Source organism: Manis javanica, chromosome 14 (assembly GCF_040802235.1).
Source record: "Manis javanica isolate MJ-LG chromosome 14, MJ_LKY, whole genome shotgun sequence".
In the NCBI taxonomy this organism is placed as follows: Eukaryota; Metazoa; Chordata; class Mammalia; order Pholidota; family Manidae; genus Manis; species Manis javanica.
Window position 1 is genome coordinate 24,979,079 of NC_133169.1, and position 20,044 is coordinate 24,999,122.

Below are 20,044 nucleotides of genomic sequence, written 5' to 3' on the forward strand. Positions count from 1 at the left end.
CAGTTTCGTTGCTGGTGATTGGTCTGTTTAGATTTTCTGTTTCTTTCTGGGTCAGTCTTGGAAGGTTGTATTTTTCTAGGAAGTTGTCCATTTCTCCTAGGTTTGCAAGCTTGTTAGCATATAGGTTTTCATAGTACTCACTAATAATTCTTTGTATTTCTGTGGGGTCCGTCATGATTTTTCCTTTCTCATTTCTGATACTGTTGATTTGTGTTGACTCTCTTTTCCTCTTAATAAGTCTGGCTAGAGGCTTATCTATTTTTGTTTAATTTCTCAAAGAACCAGCTCTTGGTTTCATTGATTTCTGCTATTTTTTTATTCTTCTCAATTTTATTTATTTCTTCTCTGATCTTTATTATGTCCCTCCTTCTGCTGACCTTAGGCCTCATTTTTTCTTCTTTTTCCAATTTCGATAATTGTGACATTAGACCATTTATTTGGGATTGTTCTTCCTTTTTTAAATATGCCTGGATTGCTATATACTTTCCTCTTAAGACTGCTTTTGCTGTGTCCCACAGTAGTTGGGGCTTAGTGTTGTTGTTGTCATTCGTTTCCATATATTGCTGGATCTCCATTTTGATTTGGTCATTGATCCATTGATTATTTAGGAGCGTGTTGTTGAGCCTCCATGTATTTGTGAGCCTTTTTGCTTTCTTTGTACAGTTTATTTCTAGTTTTATGCCTTTGCGGTCTGAAAAGTTGATTGGTAGGATTTCAATCTTTTGGAATTTACTGATACTCTTTTTGAGGCCTAGTATGTGGTCTATTCTGGAGAATGTTCCATGTGCACTTGAGAAGAATGTGTATCCTGTTGGTTTTGGATGTAGAGTTCTGTAGATGTCTATTAGGTCCATCTCTTCTAGTGTGTTGTTCAGTGCCTCCGTGTCCTTACTTATTTTCTGTCTGGTTTATCTGTCCTTTGAAGTGAGTGGTGTGTTGAAGTCTCCTAGAATGAATGCATTGCATTCTATTTCCTCTTTTAGTTCTGTTAATATTTGTTTCAGGTATGTGGGTGCTCCTGTATTGGGTGCATATATATTTATAATGGTTATATCCTCTTGTTGGACTGAGCCCTTTATCATTACATAATGTCCTTCTTTGTCTTTTGTTACTTTCTTTATTTTGAAGTGTGTTTTTTCTGATACCAGAATTGCAACACCTGCTTTCTTCTCTCTGTTGTTTGCATGAAATGTCTTTGTCCATCCCTTGACTTTAAGTCTGTGCATGTCTCTGGGTTTGAGGTGAGTCTCTTGTAAGCAGTATATAGATGGATCTTGCTTTTTTATCCATTCTATTACTCTGTGTCTTTTGATTGGTGCATTTAGTCCATTTACATTTAGGGTGATTATTGAGAGGTAAGAACTTATTGCCATTGCAGCCTTTAAGTTTGTGGTTACCAAAGGTTCAGGGTTAGCTTCTTTACTATCTTACTGTCTAATTTAACTCACTTGTTGAGATATTATAAACGTGGTCTGATGATTCTTTATTTCTCTTCCTTCTTATTCCTCCTCCTCCCTTCTTCATATGTTGGGTGTTCTGTTCTGTGCTCTTTTTAGGAGTGCTCCCATCTAGAGCAGTCCCTGTAGGATGCCCTGTAGAGGTGGTTTGTGGGAGGCAAATTCCCTCAACTTTTGCTTGTCTGGGAATTGTTTAATCCCTCCTTCATATTTAAATGATATTCGTGCTGGATACAGTAGTCTTGGTTCGAGGTCCTTCTGTTTCATTGCATTAAGTATATCATGCCATTCTCTTCTGGCCTGTAGGGTTTCTGTTGAGAAGTCTGATGATAGCCTGATGGGTTTTCCTTTGTAGGTAATCTTTTTTTCTCTCTGGCTGCCTTTAATACTTTGTCCTTGTCTTTGATCTTTGCCATTTTAATTATTATGTGTCTTGGTGTTGCCCTCCTTGGGTCCCTTGTCATGGGAGTTCTGTGTACCTCTATGGTCTGAGAGGCCATTTCTTCCCCTAGTTTGGGGAAGTTTTCGGCAATTATTTCTTCAAAGACTCTTTCTATCCCTTTTTCTCTCTCTTCTTCTTCTGGTACCCCTATAATGCATATATTGTTCCTTTTCGATTGGTTACTCAGCTCTCTTACAATTCTTTCATTCCTGCAGATCCTTTTATCTCTCACTGCATCAGCTTCTCTGCGTTCCTGTTCTCTGTTTTCTAGTCCATTAGTGGTCTCTTGCATCTCGTCCATTCTGTTTTGAAGTCCTTCAAAGCTTGTTTTATTTCTGTATTCTCCTTCCTTAGTTCTTGCATATTTCTCTGCAAGTCCATCAGCATGGTTATGACTTTTGTTTTGAATTCTTTTTCAGGAAGACTGGTTAAATCTATCTCCCCAGGTTCCTTCTCAGGGGAAGATGTAGCAGATGCTGAAGCTGTCTGGGTTAGTCTTGTCTGGATCATATTTTTTGCCTTTTCATGTTGATAGGTGGTATTGACTGTCAGCTGGGAGGGCCAAACTTCACTTGCTACTGGGCTTTCTTTACTGGGACAACTGCAACCCCTAGTGGCTTGTGTTTGGTAATTGCGTGTACACTGGGTCTTTGTGTCTTGCCTGGCCGATATGGAGAAAACTCCCTTTCTGAGGGCAGGGCTGCCTTAGGCTGCTTCTCTGCTTTCACAGCACCCGGAGGGGTAATGGACGGTGGGGGTTGTTTGACTGTTTACCTCCGTGAGGGGTCTCAGAGTTGTTGCCCAGGGGGTTAGTGTGCCCGGTTTTCCCTGTAATTTCCAGCCACTGGACTGTGACCTTTGTTGTTTCTGTCCAGCTATTATGTCTCTGTCCCTTTAAGACTTTCAAAAAGCACTCGCTTTTCTTTTTCACAGGGGCATCAGCTTTGGAACCCACTCAGAGGTCTTGCTGCCCTATTTCCCTAGTTTCCAGCCCTCCATGCATGCACTGTATCTGCGCTCTGGTGTGGGTTGCTGGGGCTGGGTGTTTATCAGTCCTGGGCTCCCTCTCCCTCCCGCCAGGAGCTGGGGGGAGGTGTGCTTGGGTCCCGCTGGGCTGGGGCTTGTATCTTATCCCTTTCACCAAGCGCTGGGCTCTCGCACGAGTGGATGTAGTCTGGCTATTGTCCTGTGTCTTCTGGTCTCTCTTTTAGGATTAGTTGTATTTGTTGTATTTTCAAAAATATATGTTTTTGGGAGGAGATTCCCACTGTCCTATTCATGCCGCCATGTTGGCTCCACCTCTCATTTGATTCTTATGACAAATTTGTGAGATACTGTTTTAACTGCTCTGATATCAATCGTACCACCTTGGGTGACTTTATGAGGATGAGTAAGAAGTGTTTCCACTCGCCTTTCATTTTTTGCTTAACCAAGAGTATGCAGCTAGTTGCTGCGTGAGAGCTTACGAGGAGTGTGAGCTTTGCTTCCTGATGTGGGTCCTTGTCTGCTGCGTCCTCCTTATGTGATGAGAGAAAAACATTCTGGAATAGACCCTGAAGAGAATCTAGCTTAGTTCTCTAATAAACAAGATTTTAAGAAAGGTAGGAAATGGGTTTACTTGTATACAGTGTGCCAAAGAGAATGATTAGTGTCACTTGGATGGTTTCATGGTAGCACATGGATATACTAGATCTTAGGAATTACCTGAATATGTGGCCAATATTCTCCCTCGGTCAGGTGATTCTTTCTTTGGGTGGTCTGCTAACTTAAATAGAATGAATAAAGAAAAAAATGTAATTTATGGTAGCTCACATACAGATAACATGTGAATTCCTTAAAATGAATGTGAAGATGAAAAAGTAAGGAGGTCTTCAGATTTATGCACAGAATTAGCCAGAATAAGATAACGCCTGAAAAAAAAATGATGATTTTAGTGACTTAACACAACAAAAACTTTTTTTTCTCGCACACAATGGTCTGGCCTGAGTCCTCCCAGGAAACTGGTCTCCACACAGCAGCCCAGAGACTCAGTCCACTCCACTGGTGGTTCACATTCCTCTAGGTCCTCGGAGGAAAAGAGAGTGGAGGGTTGTCTATGGGAGGATTTTATAGGCTAAACCTACCAGTGGTGTAACTGTTTCCCTTACATTTCATTCACTGGAATTATGTTATTTCAGAATTATTATACTTCATTTGCTCAGTCACATGGTTCATTAAACTTGAGGGGAGGCTGGGAAATGCAACCTAGCTGTGCCAAGCAGGGAAAGAGAAATGGGTTGGTGGACAACTAATTAGTCTGCCACAGGGCACTGTGCTAAATAAACAAGGAGCAAAGGTTTTCTTACCTTCTCTGGTAGACCGTTTTCTTTTTGGTCTCTAATGACATGTTTCCCTTAGAGATATTAGATTATCCCAATTCCATTAATTTGCAGTGTCTCCCGATGTAGAAGCAATGTATGCCCTCTGTCCCTTGAAACTGAGCTTGGCTGTGCACCTCTCTGGCCCATGAGATGCAAATCACACCACCTTGTGGCAAAGGCTTAGAGAGCCATTGTGTGTGTGGCTCACTCTTTCTCTGGACCGTCACAGCATGTCTCAGCCGCAGTGGTCCTTGGAGACCTGTGGTCTGGGATGAGGAGATGTATAAAGCAGAGCCGAATGGAGCTGAACAGCGTTAACAGGAGTTGCAGCAACTATGGCCAACCGACAACCTCCATCACGCAGCAGAAGCAAGAAATCAATGTTAGTCATTAAAAGTCACTGAGATTTTGGAGTTATTTGTTACATCATCAAAGCTGACTAAGAAAGTGTCATTAGGCATATATGTGATTCCATTATAGGAAAGATCATAAAGAAGATGTGAAGAGCTGCTGAATGAGAGGCAAGCACAGATCCTTACTTCTCAAGAGCTGATTCTCATAATTGATAGTCATTTGTTTAGTGTGACCTTAGGTATGTGTAAGGGCCACTTACTCTCCAAATATTCAATATATTAGTCATGTTGTTTCCTTCTGCTTCTTCACTTTTAAGCCTAATAAATTTCTCGCAATAAAATCACTAAATAGTTAAAAAATAAGCATGTTGCTTTTATGTACAAGTGGTCATTCCCAGTAAGTATATGTGATTAATGGGGAGTGAGAAGGCTTTGAGAGAGCAATGAGTAGAGACAGTTTTCCATGAACTCCATGCACATACTAAAAATTGATTTAAAATTTGATCGCTTGTGATATTGAAGGCAAAGTTTAGAGCAAGTGGAATACAAGGTATTTATGTTTTAATAGAGAATGGAGAGTAGAACATGTCTGGGAGGTGTCTAGGACTAGTGAATTCAGGTAGTGCTCTCTGGATAGGGAATAACACAAGATAGTAGAGGCAGGGCAATGGATAAGTCAAAAGACTACACGGAGTGTCAAAGGAGTACTTTATGCATTGCTAACCCCATTTACTACTGCTGAAAGACTTTAAAAGTAGTTTGAATTTGTATAATGGTACAACTTGTCTGAAGGTGCAATGAATTCATTGGCTGTTGGTTATAAAAATGAAATCAATTCTGAATATAATGCATGAGATTTGTCACTATTATTAAATTTACTTAAAATCATAGACTATATGCTAGAATGTAAGTCGATGGCTTACTGACATATTTGCATATTAAAAATTTGTTGGAGAGTGTAGTTACATGTTTGGGCTTGGACTTAGATGGGGCATAAAGGTTAATTGAATATTAGGCCATCTTAAAAGCCACACATTTAGTTTGGATGGGATACTATTCTCATGTTAGGTGGGCTTTAGGTTGGACTTTGGGTGACCTAAGAGTGGTTGCAAATAATAGAAAATTCAGCTTCAACTGGCTTGATCAATAAAGGAAATTTGCTCATCATATCCCTGGAGACATTGGAGTCCAGTCAGGTTTCCTGCAAGGTTTAACAGACTTCAGCTCAGTTTCTTTGTGATTGTCTCAGCACTGCCTTTTTCACATGTCTGCTTTAATCTCAGACTGGTATCCCTCAGGTTTGTTGTCTGACTGCCAGTGATGATCAGGATTGCATACTTCTTTATTCACATTCAGGGGAGAAAAGCAATTGCTCCCTATACCTACCTACCTAACAAAAATCTTAAACTTTACTCTGATTGTTCCAACCTGAACCTGTCACTTGTGTCTAGGGGGAACCCATCTTTTTCAATTTGCTTTTGCTGGTTTCTGAAGCAACCACTGTGATAAAATGAATGGAATTGTATTCCTTGATTTGTGTCATCCAATCTACATGGCTGCTGCACAATGGAGAAAGGACAGCTCCTCAAAGATACATTCTTAAAGGACAAAGTCAGTTCTCTTATTTGTAGAAAATAAATAATCTGTACTTCCTTCTACTTCTGGCTACACTGCTTAGTACAGAAAAATAGACATTACATTAAATGTACTTAACAGTTGTGAACTGCACCCTAGTTTTCAGAAGATGCAAAATATTTTTTAACAAAGATGAACATCAGATTTGAGGACAAGGTAATAGTGATACTTGACATTGAGGTTTGTTTTAAAGTTTAGAGAATACGGCCCATTATAGACAAGAAAGTATTTCATTATAATCTATCTTACTTGGGATTTGTTAATTGTTTTGATGAAGGGTTATCATCTTGGTTTCAGCCTTAAGTTTTTCTCAAACTAGACATGAGTCTTTGGGCCAATACTTCCCGTGTTTTCACTTCTGAAATGAGCAGTCTGGATTAGATTATCTAATGTTTTTGTTTCAATTTGATAGCGGTGAATGCTGGCACTTACCCATCGTCCTAGAACGAACGTGAATTTAACAGCCTCTGAGATTTAGGAGGCAAATTGCTGAGTGTCTGGGCGAATGGCCCGTCCCTTCTAAATTATGCTCAGGATTGGCCCACAGACTTGTGAAAGCCAAATCACCTCTGTCTGGTCTGCAGTGTTGCTGCCATCAAGCAGCTCACCTTTTAACAAACCGATGTGGAAAACTTCCAGTGCATCTGCCACTCTAATTTATACTTTAGAGGATAAGGCTGACCTGAAAGGCCAGGGAAATGACTAAATTTATTCCCATTTGTTCAATTACAGTGTCTCTTTCAGAAAAGTAGATTTGTTGTTAAAATTTTGAGTATTCACCCTCTTTCCTGGAAGAGGCATATGTTAGCTATAAAGCTAGCAAAATGAAAGTAGTTAACACATTGACAACATCTGTAAATTATCCTCTAAACAATTTTTGTAGAGAAATATAAGTTAAAAAAAAAAGAATGTCAAAGACTGCGCCAAGGAATTCACCTCTCTATTCATCACCCCACGTGAGGTGGTTAGAGTAAACCTTGTGCACTGCTTTCTAATCCTTTCCTCATTTCATCTGCTTAAGGCAGATGCCTATCCTGCTACAGATTAGATAATTGACTTTATTTGTCCATTTCCTTCCTTCCTTCCTTCCTTTCTTTTCAAAATGAGCCTTATTTTCTAATCATGTAAACTTAGAGTAAGTTAGGCACTTTGGGAAATGGGCTCAATACCTTCGGGCCAAACTCTTAGTAAGTGTAATCAAACAGCGGTTTATCCTGGGGTATATATCATACAACTCCATAAATGACCAAATAACTCCCGAAGAGTTAATGCTTTTGGAAAGGAATAGGGGAAGAAAATCTCTGCTCAAAATGACTATGTTAGGCCGTGCACTAGGCATTTTCACATACATTAATGTATTTCATAACAATATTCCAAGATACGTGGAATTATCCCTGATTCAATATGAGGAAATGTAGTTTCAGATGGGATTATGAAATTCATGGATTAAAAAAAAAATCATAATGCATATAAGCACATTTGGCCGCAAAGCTGATTATCTTTCTTCTTAATGCACTGTGATAATCCAGATTTCATTTTATAAAATTTTTTGTTGATCATTATTACAACCTTTTTTGAATGTTGACTCTGTTTCAGGTATTATGCCAAGTACTTTACATGCATTATTTTATTTAATTCTCATAACAAGCCCTTCATATTATTATCTTTATTTTGGAGATGAAGAAACAGGCTGGCAAGGATTTTCACATTTTCTGTTCACATTTTCTTTCCACATTGTAGCCAGAGGTTTTTGAAAAACCAGAATGACAATCTGATCATTTTATAGATGAAAATGATAAAACCTTTCAGTGGCTTCCTCCCTCCATATGCGAAGCGCTGTGTGGCCTGATCCCCACTGATTCCCCAACCCCACCTTGTTTCACGTCTCCCTTGCTCTCTGCAGCCACCCTTGTCTTAATACCAGGGCTCTTTCTCCCAAAAATATTCTCCTCCTTATCACTCCATTCACCCTCCCCAAGAAGTTGACCCATATTCATTCTTCATTTCTCCTATCATTGATGTAGGAATCTTATAACTCCAACATGGGATTAGAACCACCTACTTGTATTTCATAGTATTACTCACATCACATAATTATATTTTTATTTTTGTGAATTTTTGATTGTTGTAAGATCCATGAAGACCAGGTGCTACATTTGCTTTTATCATCTTCTTGGTGCCAAGTGCATTTGCTGGCCCTTGATGGGTATACAACACTTTCATTGTTGAATGAGTGAGTGAATGACTAAGGCAGAAAGTAAGAGCTCTAAAGTCAGACAAAATCATCAGTATTTCTATAATTGATAGAGAAAACACAGCAAGATGATATACAAAGTCTTCATTTTTTTCTTTTTCCTAAATGCAATAATTCTCCTCCATTTGAGCAATAAGGATTAAGACCATCAATGACCCAACTGAGAGAAGTTTCCTTGGAGAAACTATAGAACTTGATGTTTCAACATTGACTTCACTTCTAAAGACCACAACTCAGTGTAAGAAAGGAAAGCTATGGGAAGAAGAATATATTGGCTGAGTGAAATTAGAGAAGGGCCTCTAACTATTGGTAAAGCGAGGCAGGTTTGGCCATTAAATTAAGAGCCCTAGATGCCCGTCTGGGTTGTTTTCTATTTGCCTCCAAACCCTTGGGAGAAGATGATTGACCTTTGCAAGTCACAGGGACCAAGAGCAGAGGAGACTGGTAGCTTGTGTTCTGCCGTGGCTGCCTAGGAGACTGTAAGTATGGCAGAGAGACACTCTCCCAGCCACAGTCAGAGAGAAGAGTAGAGAAGATTGCATGGAGTGGGTAGGTGGAGGGGCAGGAGTGGCCTCAGAGAGAAAACCCCAGTGCAGGGCAGAGAGCACTGGAATATTTTCCCATGTAGCCCAGGAAGGCATGGATATGATGCTGAGAGCTGGTGGTCAGAAGAAGGCTCACAGGCATGCCCCAGGGAGGCAGGCACAGATAGAAGCATAGGCTGTGCAAGCTGGAGACCAGATGGTGGACAAACCAGCCTTTGTGGATCCTGCATGGGAGAACGACAGACATTCACAACTGAATGACAGTCATGGAGATGATCACAGGCGTGACAGTATGACTAGATGTACCGTGGTGGGATGGTCCCACGTCTCAGTGAGACAGGCCAGGACAGAGCAAAATTAACACGTGGGTATACTCCACAGTTCTCACACTGCTCCGATGAGGACAGCAAAGGGAAGATGCCAAGCTTGGCTGAATATAAACCTTTTATAATACAACAGCCAGGTTTAACTGGATGTGACTAGAGAAAGTTTCCTTCTCTCAGGGGAAATGAAGCTGAGGTAGGAATTAAGTTCAATTATAGGGAAAAGTATGTATATGTAATTTTCCACACTGAGCTTGTGGTTTGTGAGAAATTGTGCCTCCTGAAACTTTCTTTTTCAAATATATTTCATAATAATTAAACGGCCATGCAATCCAGGTTGCAAAATCAATGTGGCTGAAACATAGTCTGCCCTTCTCTAAATCCCAAAGGAAATATACTTTGCCTTTGGTTCCCAGAATCCTGCGGTGGTGATTGCCTTCTTCCATTATGCCAATAAGACAATGGGAACTACATAATTCATGTGAAGCAAGTTATTCAGCCCTCAAAGGTAGATTGCTCACAGAAGAGGAGAAACACTGCTTTTTATTATTTTTCCATACAACCTGGTGTTATTGCACTGAAGATAAACTGTCTCAAATTCCAATTTACCAAACCAGAATACTCTAATAAAAGCAAGATCTGTCAGGTGGCCAGATTTAGCCTTTTCATTACTTTGAATCACTGGCAAATATGAAAATTTTCTAATATAGTAATGTTTTCATTTCACATTCTGTTCTGAACTGTAACCAGGGAAAAGTACAAGACCTCTAGATCCAATTTTGCCATTTGGAATGTTGTCCACTTTGTTGTTTATCAGTGTTTCTTTCTTTAATGTTTCCTCAAAACATAAATGACCTTTTAAGAGCACAGTCTGGATTTCTGATATTTTGTTGAATGTTCTTTGAACATTTCTCTACTTCTTCAAGGAATAAGATGTTTTCTGGAGTTGTTTGGCAAAATAAGCACATTATTCTTCATGTCAGAAAATAATTGCTTGATTTTGCATAATAAGTACATATTAATAAAAGAAAATAATTCTGTCCCTTTCTTCCCTTCTTCCTCATCAAGAGTCAACCTTATTTTGCATTTGAGGCTAACTTAACATTCTCTCTCCTGTTCTACTTTCTATGGGAGAGAGGAGTTGCATAAAGTGGTTTTAATAAAAACTAGAGCATTTCTTCATTATTTTAGTACAGACGGGGTAGGTTTTGACCTCCAACCAGCAATGAGGAAACACTGTAGTACACTGCTAATAAATAATAAAGGAACTTTAAGTTTAAACTCCAATAATATTATTTAAACAATGCTACCTTTGAGCCTGAGTTATTTGCCTTGAAAGTCTCACTTGATCAGATTAACAGGATAATTTCCAAATAGTCATTGTACAGACGCACTGCCAGATTGGGCATGTTGGTTGTTAAAGATTGATCCAGATTTTTATTTCATGTAAATGACTGAAGAGACTCACTTCAGGGAAATGAACATTACTTGTACTGTTACGTTTTGCCTGGTTTTGGCCCCTGGTGAAAGAGATCTGTAGCCAAGCTCAACTGAAATCAGTTTAGAAGGTTTATTTTTGTTTTTAATTTTTTCATTAGAGTTGGCAGAAAATGCTTATTTTCTGCTTAAATATTCTTGTTTAAAACAATTAGAGTAAACACTAATTCTAACATTTTTTCTTATTGAATTTAATTATTACTACATTGGTTAAGATGTATTTTGTAAATAATACAAGATATAAGGAAGTAGCATTTAATGCAGGATTATACACTAATGTCAGAGCTGAAAGTTAGATACAATAAAAATTACCCTTGAAAATCCTTTATATCTTAAATTTGTTAGTTCAGACATCTTTCCTGTATTCCAGTCTCATGTGGCCATTGCCTGCATGTCCCGTTTGAAATATAATAGATGACTCAGTCTTACTATGTCCCAAACTAAATCCCTGATCTCTTCCTCCCCAAAACTGTGCTCTTGTCTCCCCAAAATTAGTTATTGCAACTTCATTTTTTTTCATTAGCTCAGATCAAAATGCTGAGTCAACCTCGAATTTTGTCTTTCTCTCACTTTTAATGTACTTAAACATACTTTCCATATAATTAGTTGAAAGATGTTGGTTTCTTAATATGCGAAATATATTCAGAATCTGGCCTCTCTTGACCACTTCCACTGTTACCACCCTGGGAACAAATCTCTCACCGAAATCACAAAGTAGTTTCATTGTTTTCCTGCAGCTGCCCTTTGAATATTGCAGTTGGAGTGATTCTTTTAAAAACAAGTCAAATCACATCATTCCTTTGCCCAGAAGTCTCCAGTGACTCCCTGATTCACTCAAAACAGCTTTCTATGAACTGTAAGACCTTACATGTCTAAGAAAGTTAGAAGGGTAGCAATGGGGGAGAAAGGAGGATACCATGCTTAATATCAGATCCTGAGAAATCTGGGATATGAGAAAAGAAACACTTACATTAGAGAGATGGAGAGATGCAGGGGAGAGCCAGTTCTGTTAGGACAAGAAGTTGAAAGAACCTGGACACATGCCTTGCTATGGAATAGCAACCTGCATTATAAAAAAATCATTCTACAACCTCAGTACTCTGGAAAATGCCACCTTATTGGTAGATATAATTAGGTTCAAATATTTTTGTATTATTTTTGTATTAAGACTTGAAGGAAAACACATTTTTAGGAAATTTTTAAGAATAAAATTATATTCTAGCTATAAGTAGGGTAAATAGGCTACATTACAGTACACTGGCATTTTGGAAAATAGTTTTTTTTCTTTCTCTCCATGTTCTAATGCTTTTATGCATTAAAGGACAATTCATTCCTTTTTCTCATCAGAAACTTGTTTTGTATACTAATCAACCTATGAATTTGTCCATAAAATATGCCACCAGATCATTTAAAATTTGAGTCTTTAATATCCACAAGCCACAGGTAATTTGAGTTTAGGGTTAGTTAAACGTTTCAGTTAATGATGATCTAATCTACTTTCCAAATTGCATATTTACCAGTAAATAAAAAATTATTAGTTTGAATGACTAATCTAAGCAACTGTATAGAAAAGTTGTGAATATGTTATTTCATATAACAATTTAGTTTTGTGGTGAAAAACTGAGATGGTTTATATATAAATAATGCAGTATATAAATCTCAAAACCCTTTACTCTGGGAAAGTTTTCATTGTTCTTAATTATTTAGGACCAGATTGTATACAGCAGGCATTCCTTAAACATAGATTTCCAATTTTGCAGACATATTTCAGAGAGGAAAATATTATTTTTAGAGTACTTTTCCTTCTATGAGAAATAGCCCAAACAGGTAATCAGAGTAATGAATGGATAATGAAAGTCTCTGAAATGAACTATTTTGGGTTCCTGAAGCATAGATAGGCAATACAATAATTAGAAGGGTGAGTGTAAGTGTCCTGGTAAACAAAAATTACAGGAGAGCATATACACTGTTACATTATTATACTGAGAGATTCACAGTGATACAGCCAAGCTGTGTCTGTGTCATCAGATGCCAGGGATAAGCTGATCAACTGGGCTGGAGATGTAATGTATTGGCTCATATAGTGGCTAAACTGGACCTTGGTTCTCTTAACATAATACTTTAATGATAGATACTTTCATATTCATCAAATTTATATCCTGTTATAGTGTTTTCCCAAATAATATGTCTGTTTCTGTGTTTTGGAGTTATGGCACATAGAGAGCTAGAGATGAATTATAGCACTAATTGATCTCAGTAAAATCAATTTATCTTCAGCATTCTAATTGTGGAACATATTGGGAGTCCCTCCTCTGGTCTTCTAAAGACATAACTAACTACTCAGTGTGGTGACATTCAGTTGTTTAAAGTCCCAAATCTCTCACACACTTCCCAGACCACCTGCAGTTAGGTGGGGCTGTTAGACTCATTTTGGCCATTTAAACTGTAGACAGAAGTGACGTCTAACATTCAGGGGCCAAAGTAGAGAATAGTATAGAAACTGTAAGTCATCCTTCTTGGCGCAGGTCAGAGGAGTCTGCATGATCCGGGGAGTGTATTTATGCAGAGCTTGCAGCCTGAGTACTGTGTCCTGCAATCCCTTGTACACTGCCCTTGGGTAGTAGGATCTATCCTAGTGCAAATACAGTTTACAATAACCACAAAAATAAGTAATGATAAAGGTTAACTAGTTTAAACACATATCCAAAATTTGAAAACTTAGATCACCAGTCCATAGGGATCAGTTTATGTAAAGGCATAGTTTATGAACCATGTTTGTGACTGCCGCTGGACTGACCTGGTCAGAGCACACTCTGATGAAACAGGTAATAGATGAGGTCAAAGGGTAACCCCAGAGCCTGCTGCATTCACAGCTTTTGACTCCATCATGTAATGTTTGGGGAGTCACTGAGAGGCATTAACATGAGTTAATGTTACCTGGTTGGAGTATATATGGTTAAATTTGTTATAAAGTCAAGAGAACCTACTCCTTCTAAACTCTTTATTAAAAGGAACCAGGTAAGTAAGAACCTTAAAATATTAATCACACATTCCTTAATCATGATCTTGGTCATAAGAGCCCCTCAGCCAACTTTCTGCATTAACCCTGCTGCCCAAGTATAACAGCTAATGACTTCACAGGGCCTAAGGTCTAATGTCCACCAGCTATTCCCTTTAAGAGCAATACTTCTCAATCTGGACTAGACCTGAGAAATACCCAGGGGTCTGTAAAATATTCAGAGGCAAATTAAATCAGTCTCTTGGAGAGGACCAGGCATCTGTATTTGCAGAGGCACAGATACAAAAATCTGTATCTTTAGTCTACATATAAACTAAATCCATCTTTGTAATAACTTCCTATTGGTTTATGGGGTATGTAACATGTCATTTATGACTGTTTCTTAGAATGATTTAACTGTTTTTTTTTACTATGAGTGTTTCTTGAAAAAAAGAATGTAATACACCTGGGTGTATCTTAGAAATTTCAGATCTCCATAATGTTTCAAGGGCTGGATTAGAGTTTTCCCAGGTTTTCATCCATTAATTTATTTCTGAAGGCCTAAGCTAGACAAGGAAATGCCTGTGGGAACTGACATTCAGCTAAAATCACTACATGTATTTGTTTGAAGGTAATTATTGAAGTAAACACAGTTGACATTATTCCAGGAGCCAGGTGCAGGATGTACGTGTGTACAAATGTGTGTGTCTTGGGAATAGTAGTATGTCTTTGGTGTATTAAAAAGTTTGTAAAGAAAAATACTTGATATTTACATAGTGGAAGAGGAATTTCTTTAAGGCTTTTGCATCTTTATGAAGTCCTTGCAAAGCCTGAATTTGTGGGCATGAGTGAATTCCATCTGTTGTTCCTAAAGAAAACTGACTTCCTCTTTATATTTGGAAAGATATGGGTGAAATAAATTCATGTACATGTATACATATGAATATGTATTTGTGTCTATACTTGTAACATGTTAGGCTGTGTACACGCTAAAAAAATTTCTGCAATTAGCAGCTTCATGAGCTACCAACCTGTGACATGTCCTTATTTTAAAATATTTCCTTGACAGGGAGTATTTTTCAGTGATTAAACCATTGACTTTGCTAGACTTTGCAGGTTGGTCTTGAATCCCAGCCATACCACCCACTAGTTGTATGATTTGGGGAATGTACTCAACATCCTGTTTCTCAATTTCTTCATCTGTAAAGTCAGGGATGATTGTAATATTTATATCATTGGATTGTAGGGAGGCATAAATGAAGTAATAGATTTAAAGTGCTTAGAAGATAGCCTGGCACATATATCATGATAAAAAATATTTGCTATTACTCTGAAATCATTTAAAATACAGGATAAGACATCGTGTCTTTAATGTATATAAATAACTTTCAGTTAAAAAACCGTTAGGTGAAGAGACCACATGTAGACAAAAAATGCATAGGCTACCTCTATCCTCAAAAACGCATGTGCTTTATGCACCCTTTGAAACTGATGGTTCATGCAGTTCGATGATTTTTGCCTCATGGTTTTTCCTCTATTGGAAATCACACTGAATATTCTCTTTTGGCTCCATGAAACTGATTCTCTGCCTGCTTGTTCAATTTCTTGATTGCTTCAGTTGTACAGCTGCGGGCATTTCCATCTGAGAATTGATGGTGTAGTAGTGGGCCCTGACTGTGTTAGCTGGCTTTCCTTCACTGTGGTTATAGGTCTGTTTACCCCCTACTAACACTGTGGGGAGAACACAGAGTATGTTTATTCATTTCACTTCAGGAACCCATTCCTTTCATTCTCCATGGCCCCCAACTACTGAGGTCTTGATGGTGTATCTTGCAGATTTATCTATGTAGACACTTGATGGGAAGAAAAAGTCATCTGCTATATACTGCTTTATCTTGCTTTTCACTCAAACTTTACCACTTTTCAAAATTTACAGGTTTCATTCTCTTACGGATCATCTAGTAACTAAGATTCAGAGAGAAGGTGCCTTTAAGTGAGACCTTTAGATACTGAATATCATTCGATGAGATGAACCTCTGATGGACTCCGGGCACCATGGCAGACGGATGAAAAAAGCCTAGGCTAAGAGATACAAGGTGCCATGGTCAGGCTCGCCTCGTCGCCTCTACAAGTTCTGCCACTTTAGGTAAAAAGAGTATTTTGTTCTAAGGTTTTGTTCACAGTTTAGAACATTGAAGGTAAGGAGCAGAACTTAAAATTTGTTTTCTGGAATTATTTAAAAAATACCTAAGAACTTGACAATAGAATAACCACAGTGTAGCGGTGGAGGCAGTTTCTATAAAACAATCTGACCACAGCCTGGGCTGTTTTTCCTTTTCTTCTTTAAAGCATAGTCATTTAATGTGCTGTTAAGGAGGCATCCTCTGATCTGGTCATTTTGTACTAAAAATTAGGATTCTGCTGGTAGCTTCAACAGAATTGTAAATGGACCACCTATCAGCTAATGGATATTTCATATCAGCATTGCATTTAGAATTTTAGGCAATTAGAATTTCTTTTATTACTTGCTCATAGAAAGTAAAAGGAACATATCAAATATGGAGATTAATTATGGCTAACCCAAGGTTGTTTCATTCAAATTCAGTGAGAATTCCTTTTGATATAGAAGTAGTGTTGCCAAGTTAAGACAGTCTCTCAATATGATGCTTTAGAAACAGTCAACCTAGTAAAGAGAAATCACAGTAGTTTTAGCTAGAAAATTCTGTCATGTGAAACTTTTTTAGTTCTCCAGTTTAAAAAAAGAATGTCAAAAGGGAGATAAAAATGCTAATGTCCTGGCACCTAAAAGCTGGTATTTTAATTTAGCTTGTATTATCTGTATCTTACAATTAATTTCCATGAACATTTTCACAAGAATAGAGTCCTCAGATTACTTTTCATCTTATCATAAAAATTTTAATCACATTTTAAACACTTCATATATCCCAGTGTTGAGTAGGGTTGCCTGTTTATCAGTTGCATGTGGAGGCCCAAAGGGCTCTAGCATGGTTTAAGATCCATGCCATTTTTTGCTATCACCTGCATTTGCTTATTATTATGTATAATCACTGTCAGAAGATAGAAGGGGACAATGAAACAGGTAATGTATCATGGGAAACAATTCTCCACAGGTCCCTTGAATTTCTTCATGCCTTGAAAAGCAATGACTATTTTTGTTCTGGACTATTTTTTCAATATTTGTATATTCAACAGCCTTCGAAGATGGAGATAGTATCTCCCTTTGGAGCAAAAGGCAGGTATCATAACTATTCAGTAGCCTAAAGATAGTGGTTAATGCTAGAGCAAAAGATAGGTGTTCTCACTGCCCATTTTAAATAGTTTACTAACCTCAGTGTTCTGAGTATAGCCCACCATACACACAGATGTCACCTGAGCCCTTCATGTTGCTGTAGGACCTGGAACTTGGGGACCAGTGCGAACGTTTTGGCTACATTCTGGCTACTGCTACTGCAGTGGTAAACTGTCCTTTGTCTCTGACCCAGGAGTCTCATATTTTACCAGCAGTCATGGAACTATGGCACGCTAAACTCATTAGCTTGTAAGTAGAATAAAATCTTAGACCCTTCACAATTCCTGACCATTCAGAAACCCTCTGCTTGGATCTTCCAATATTATTCAGTTAATATTATTTTAGATTTCTCTTCCCTATTCCTCAGTTTAGCATTTGAGATTAGCCAGCTCTCCCCAGTGAGCCTCATTTACTTGTCCTCAAAATGAAGATAATTATACCTATCTTTGATATAGCTGAGGAATTAGATGAAATACTATATGCAAGGAAACTATGTAAAGCAGTGTACTGCTTTTGGTAATTTCAATTATTCATTTTGTAGCTCACATTAAGTTTTCTGTTACAATGTGTTATTCTCATTGACATGTTAAAATGACTGAAATAGTCTATCATCAGGAGTCCCTAAAGCATTCCTGTAAAGTTAGGAAATGGAGGCAGAATTTTTTGTGTTTTTGTTTCAGTTGGAAATGAAGACAAAGAAATACTAAAATATTTTATCCATAATGTCCAAGTTTTAGGGCTCAGGTGTCTTAGGAAATGGTTACAATTCAAGAATGGAAATTCTATCCATGAAACATTATTTCCAAAATCTTTTCATAAATTAGATTGAGCTCTAGCTGTTGAAAGTTTTTTTAAAAAGCAAAAAACTAATATTGTTGGGACAGTTGTATATAGAATACCTTCTTTTTGACATATTCACAAAGTACTGTTTAAAATAGCTGCAAATATTGAAAACTGCAAACTGGACTGGATGGATGGATATATATCATAATTTAAAATATAGCATCAAAAGTACAGCAAAACCCAGTTAAATAACACTCCTTATGGGGTTCTATTTTACTTAACCTTAACTCTATCACGGTGTGTGGCATATTTCAAAGGTTCAAGGATGGGTAAAGGAAGATAGGACAATGGATCTTGAAAGAAAGCAAAGATCTAGGTCCCTAGCTTATGTGACTTATTCCAGGGAGTCATTTCTCATTAATGCATCGATGCTGAGCGTATTTTCCATAAGCAATTTCTAACCATGGACATCCTCTTAAGAACATCCCATACATAAGATCCCTCTTCATAGCAAATATCATTATTGTATTTGCTCCAAGGTCCAGTTTTCCTCTTGATCAAAAGATTAGACCAGGCCTCCTGCTTTTCTTTCTCTCCCTCAGAGGGTTCTGATGACATGGTGAGCTGATCTCAAGCCAGGTGCATTAAGTCTTTTATTTCCAAATACTAAAAAAGGAAATGAGAAAGTCACTTTTTGACAACTGAAGCACTATGGTTAGAACTGATCCTGATGTTATTGTTAAAACTTTGCTAAACATTCTATACGTGTTACCTCATCATAGAAATAACCTAGCAAAATTGGGAGTACTGTTCAACATTACAAATGAGGAAATTGAACTTCAAAGGAAATGAATAATTTCCCCAGGTTTAGAGAGGTGTAAGTGCCTCAGTAATGATTTGAATCCAAATCTCTCTTAATACATAGTCCAAGCACTTTACATGTACCCTACTGATTCTTCTCAAAGCACGGCTACTTTGACCAAAGTATGTGCTATCCATGTGTTGGAAAGTTGACCTTCTGTGGTCTGTGTCTGGGGGTGGTTTGGTTTCCCCCAAAGCAGGGACTGCTCTGACAGAAACCTTCAACTAGTTTGTGGAGGCAAGTGTTGAACCTCTAAAACTCACTACAGATGCCCTTCTATGGTTGACACTGGAATGTACTGAATGAATGTCTCCTATTAAAGAAATACTTTCAATTCTGTCTTCACATTTTACTTCACATACCTTTTTACTCACTTGAACTAACTAAAATGGCAGTTATCAAGATGTGGAACTTTAAAATCCTTACAATCAAGAGGATGGAGAAGAGAATGGCTTGGGAGTACTTCGAGCACAACAGAACCCTGCTAGTGTATTCTGACTGAAATGTAAATTCAGACACCAGGCAGAGGTTGAATGAGATTCTGTTAGGGCCCAAGTGCCTTCCCTGGGTGGATGTTAAGGGCCTCTTTGTCCTCAAAAATGCCTTTATGCTTACTTTCCCCTTCTTTCTCTTTCAAGCACCCCCACCCTCCACCCCCCAAAAAACCACTTTTATCGGTTTTGTATTATGTGTTGTATTATGTGTTGAACACTTCAGCTATTATATTTTCTACAGCTCTCATCTTTCCAACCACACAAAGGCATGGACCACCCTTCACTGTCCTTCCTGTACCTTTTTTATGGGTAAACTGTAAGAAGAAAGGTAGCAGCTGTATGTGTATTTGTGTTTATCTGTGCATGTGTGTGTGTTGGGGGGCTGTAGGTGGAGGATAAATAGTAGTTTAAAAATTTTGAAAATCTGTGTTCTGGTTTTTCGAGTATCTGGAGATAGAATTCAAGAGTTCTCAAAAACAAGTACTTATTTTATCACTGGGTTGGAAATGGTTCTACCTAGCATACTAGGGATTTATTGTTTTGGCTTTCTTTTTGTAAATCACATAAGCTGAAGTATTAGTAAAAAATAAATACTGTGTTTATAAACATAACATTTATACATTTCAATAGTTTCTTCCTAGTGTATTTCCCACACATTATGGATGATTGATGACTACAGTTACATTTATAAACTATTTAAAATGCATGTGATTTCTTGTTATACCATAGCC